This window comes from Theobroma cacao, chromosome 7 (genome assembly GCF_000208745.1).
Source record: "Theobroma cacao cultivar B97-61/B2 chromosome 7, Criollo_cocoa_genome_V2, whole genome shotgun sequence".
Taxonomy (NCBI): domain Eukaryota; kingdom Viridiplantae; phylum Streptophyta; class Magnoliopsida; order Malvales; family Malvaceae; genus Theobroma; species Theobroma cacao.
Window position 1 is genome coordinate 3,437,934 of NC_030856.1, and position 5,180 is coordinate 3,443,113.

The following is a 5,180-nucleotide window of genomic DNA, read 5'->3' on the forward strand; positions in this document are numbered from 1 at the left end:
AAAAAAAAAAAGTTCATAAATTGTAATAGGAGTCGCTACACACCCTAAGTGCTTAGGATGGTCAACGAAAAGTCGCATTGTAGGATCTGTTTGCAAATTTAGTTCTGATTTTTGTGTTTCTCGAAATACTAGGCTACTAAGAGGATTTTCGGATTTGCTACTTGAAAGTAAAATTTACGAGATCATGTAAGTGACTGATATCCCTTCGGTGTTTTTACACCTTAAAAATTAGCCTCAATCTGAATTTGTACACGAGATATAATATTTTTCCTATGATTTATTAAAATTGGGTTGAGCATGTAAAATGTATATGTATATAAGTTTATATGTTGGATTTAGAATGTCGCTTATGCAAAGCATGATTTTTTTTATTTTGAAATTTGTATGTGACTTTGTATAATGTATGCATATATGTTTTTGTGAATATAAATATAAATATTTAGTCTGAAACGAATATGCTTTTGAGTTGTATGAGATATGCTTGAGAAATTTGATATACTGTATTATGAACTTTGGGTAATCTAAAAATATATATTTCTGTTTTGTCTCCTAGTATGGCTATGCTCTGACCCTGCCAATGGGGGTTAAATGTTGGGCATGTCGACATGTATTCTATGATTAGAGATCGATCTCCCAACCGCACTACCGGTTACAGAATAGTAGTATTTGTGATATCTGTTCAGTGCAGCCAATGGTTGCTTTGATATGCTTCTGCCCCGTGCCACCGGGGTTAATTGTGGTTCTATTTCTGACCTATGCCACGGGGGTTAAGTGTGGTCGTAGCACGTTACAGGAGACCATTAAAAGTTAAATATGGTGAATATATTTGTTCTATTATTTGAATGCGCAAATTTTGAAGTATGTGATTCCAAATAAGATTACCCAATATTTTGTCTTGGCATTTGTAAATGATGTTTTGCCCTGAATGTTTTAAGCATGCTTAATCCGGCTGAAGGGATGTTAGTTACTTGCTGAGTAGTTTGACTCACTCCTTCTTTCAAAATTTTTTTCAGGTTGTGATTTGGTCAACCACGCGGGAACTTTGGGGAGTGATGTTTAATTTAGTAAGACTTAAATTATCTAGGATTTATTAAATATTATGAACATCGAACTATCTTAATTAGTATTCAAACTTTTATCTTGACTTAGTAGCTTTATGGTTTTGGAGATTTAATTTTGAATATTGTCGAATTATGATATTTGGAAATTCTGTCAATAAATATAGTTTATAAATCACTAAATTCTTCAAGTATATCAGTCTATTTTAGTAATAGTTTAAGATATATATTTTAGAGCCTTGCATATCTGTGGGATTATACCTTACAGGTATGCGGCGTCTGTCATGTCTCGGGTCTGGGGCGTGACAGATTTAGTGGTATCAGAGCCAAGTTAGGCATAATTACGTAGTTACATAACACTTGTGCGAGATTCGAGAGATGGGTAGAAAAAAAAATAGGATTGGGACGTTTTCCCTCAATTCATGTTTGTTATACTTTTATAGTTGCTTTGTGTTAGTGTAAAAAAAAAAAATGCTAATGTTAATTTTTCTTATTATGAGAAATCAACATGCCTCCTCGTCGAGACCGCGAACCTAATCTCGCTGAACTTGTGGCTAGTGCTAGAGTAGTTGGTGCTAGGAGGTCTCGTTCTGAGAGAATTCAAAATCCTCTAAGCCAAAATCAAGATGATGTTGAAACATCATATGCTCAAATGACTGTTGAAATTGACCAACCTCCTGCAAACCCAATCGAGGGGACACAAGGTGTTGTGGCTGGACATGATGATAGAGTGCTGAACTTGATACAGGAGGTAGCTGGTTTGGTTAGAGAGCAACGACAACGCCTACAACCGGTCCAACAGGTTGACAATTCTTCTGACTGGAAAGCTTTGGGTGAGTTTAAGAAGATAGCCCCTCCTCCTTTCAAGGGTTCCACAAACCCGGATGATGCAGAATTATGGATTGAGGAGATGGAGAAAGCTTTTGATGCCATGCGTTCCAGTGATCAGGACAAGGTTAGATTTGTAGTCTATCTATTACAAGGTAGTGCACATAATTGGTGGAAAGGAGTAGCGCGCACTCATGACAATGACTTGAGTTCTTCAATTGGGAGAATTTTTGCACTGCCTTTTATGCCAAGTATTTCCCTCGAAGCAAGTTGTTACAGTTGGAGAGGGAGTTCCTTAATCTGGTTCAGGGCAGTATGACAGTGGATGACTATGAGGCTGAGTTTGATCGGTTGTCCAAGTTTGCCATTGCTCTGGTTTCTGACGATGAGAGTAGGGCCAGGAGGTTCGAAAATGGTTTAAATGCTCACATCCGTCGAGGCTTAGCTCCATTGCACTTGATCAACTACAATGAAGTGGTTGGTAGGGCAAAATCCTTAGATGCTGTATGGAGAGAGACTCAGGAGGCAAGGAAAGATTTTCAGAAAAAGAGGGGTAGAGATTCAGACTTTCGAGGTAAGAGAGCTTTTAGTAGTCCTTCTAAATTTCAAACTACTGAAAAATCTCGAGCTTCTGCTACTTTTAAGGATAGACTTCCTCCTCGGGGAACTCAATCGTACCATGGCAAGACATCCCAACAAGGGCTTAGGTGTTCAGTGTGTGGTGGAGGACATCGAGTTGCTGAATGTAGGCGTGTTACGGGTGCTTGTTTTGATGTGGCCAATTGGGCCATCGTATTGCTGATTGTCCCTTAGTCCTTCAAGAATCTCAATTTGTGCAGAGGCCACAAAACTCTCGAACCTTTGAAACTGCAGCGCAAAGGACTCAACCCACTCATGTTGTTCAGACTACTCAGGCACCTTTTTCTGGACATCAAAAAGTGGGGAGACCTCGCACCCAGGGGCGTGCTTATGCTATCACTCAGTCAGATGTAGAGGCATCCAACACTGTTGTCTCAGGTACACTGCTAGTTGCCTCAGCTTTTGCTCATGTGTTGTTTGATACTGGTGCATCTCATTCTTTTGTATCTGCTGCATTTGTTCGAAAGTTTGCTTTACCTTGTATGCTTCTGGATTATGAATTATGTGTAGACACTCCAGTTAGAGGTGAAATTATCTCAGATCAGATTTGTAAGATGTGTGTGGTAAGTATTGATGATAGAGAATTGCTTGCGGATCTTCATGTTTTAGATATGCAAGATTTTGATGTAATTCTAGGGATGGATTGGTTAGCTGTAAACTTTGCTAAAGTTGACTGTCGAGGGAAAAGGGTGGACTTTGAGATCCCTGGGGAAACGCCTTTTTGTTTTTATGGTAGTGGTACTTACACTCCTTTGCGAGTCATCTCTGCTTTGAAAGCTAGGCGATTGCTTGCTAGTGGTTGCAAAGAATTTTTGGCAGCTGTTACAGACACTAGAATGAAGGAGTTGAGGATTGAAGAGATTCCTATTGTGAGGGAATTTCATGATGTTTTTTCTGAAGATCTACCTGGTTTACCTCCTGATAAGGAGATTGATTTCTCTATTGATTTGGTTCCAGGAACTGGTCCTATTTCTAAAGTTCCTTATAGAATGGCTCCTGCAGAATTGAAAGAGTTGAAAGAGCAGTTGCAAGAACTCCTTGATAAGGGCTTTATTAGACCTAGTGTATCTCCTTGGGGAGCGCCCGTGTTATTTGTGAAGAAAAAAGATGGGAGCATGAGGTTGTGCAGTGATTATCGAGAGTGAAATAAGGCAACCGTGAAGAATAGGTATCCTTTACCTCGAATAGATGATTTGTTTGATCAATTAAAAGGCGCTCAAGTGTTCTCCAAAATTGATCTTTGGTCTGGTTACCATCAGTTGAAGGTGAGAATTGAAGATGTCCCTAAAACTGCTTTTCGTACCCGATATGGGCATTATGAGTTCCTTGTTATGCCTTTGGGTTGACAAATGCTCCAGCTGCTTTTATGGACTTGATGAATAGGGTTTTCAAACCTTATTTGGATAAGTTTGTGGTTGTTTTTATTGATGATATTCTAGTGTATTCCCCTAGCTCAACAGATCATGAAAAGCATTTAAGGGTTGTTTTGGAGACTTTGAGGCAGAAGCAGTTGTTTGCTAAATTGAAGAAATGTGATTTCTGGCTTCTTAGTGTTGCTTTCCTTGGGCATGTGGTGTCGAAGGATGGGATTTCGGTGGATTCAAAGAAAGTTGAAGCAGTGGTGACTTGGAAGCGACCAAATAATGTTTCAAAGATTCACAGTTTTCTGGGCTTAGCAAGATACTATAGGCGATTTGTAGAGGATTTTTCTCGTATTGCCTTGCCTTTGACTAGATTGGTACGAAAAGGGGTTCGCTTCGAGTGGACAAATGACTGTGAAAGGAGCTTTGAGGAGTTAAAGAAAAGATTAGTATCCGCTCCTATACTTACCATACCTACTAATGGTAAGGGATTTGTTGTTTATAGTGACGCTTCTAAAAAGGGACTTGGGTGTGTTCTTATGCAGGATGATAAAGTGATTGCTTATGCTTCTAGGCAGTTGAAACCTTACGAGGAGAATTATCCTACTCATGATTTGGAGTTGACAGCAGTGGTTTTCGCCTTAAAGATTTGGCGACATTATTTGTATGGTGAGTCTTGTGAGGTCTTTACTGATCATAAAAGTTTGAAGTATCTTTTCATGCAGAAGGAGCTGAATATGCGACAGAGAAGATGATTAGAATTGTTGAAGGATTATGACTTGACCATCAGTTACCACCCAGGTAAGGCGAATAGAGTTGCTGATGCTTTAAGTAGGAAGACTTTTGGGAATATGGCTGCAATGATTACTTCCCAAAAACAGATTTTAGAGGACTTGCGGAGGATGGATATTGGTGTACGTGTGCATGGTTCTAGAGCATTACTGGCTAACCTACAAGTACAACCAACTTTAATTCACCGAATTAAGACAACCCAAGCAGATGATCCTCGACTCCAACACATTAAACTTGGGGTTGAATCTGGTTTGAAACCAGACTTTAAAATTCATGATGATGGCTCTTTGAGGTTTGGTGATAGGATTTGTGTCCCCGATGATGCAGAATTGAAGAGAGAAATTTTTGAGGAAGCTCATTATAGTAATTATACAATCCATCTTGGAGGTACCAAGATGTATAAAGATTTGAAGAACACTTTTTGGTGGAGCAATATGAAGAGGGAGATTGCACAGTTTGTAGCCAAATGTTTGACATGTCAGCAAGTCAAGGCTGAACATCA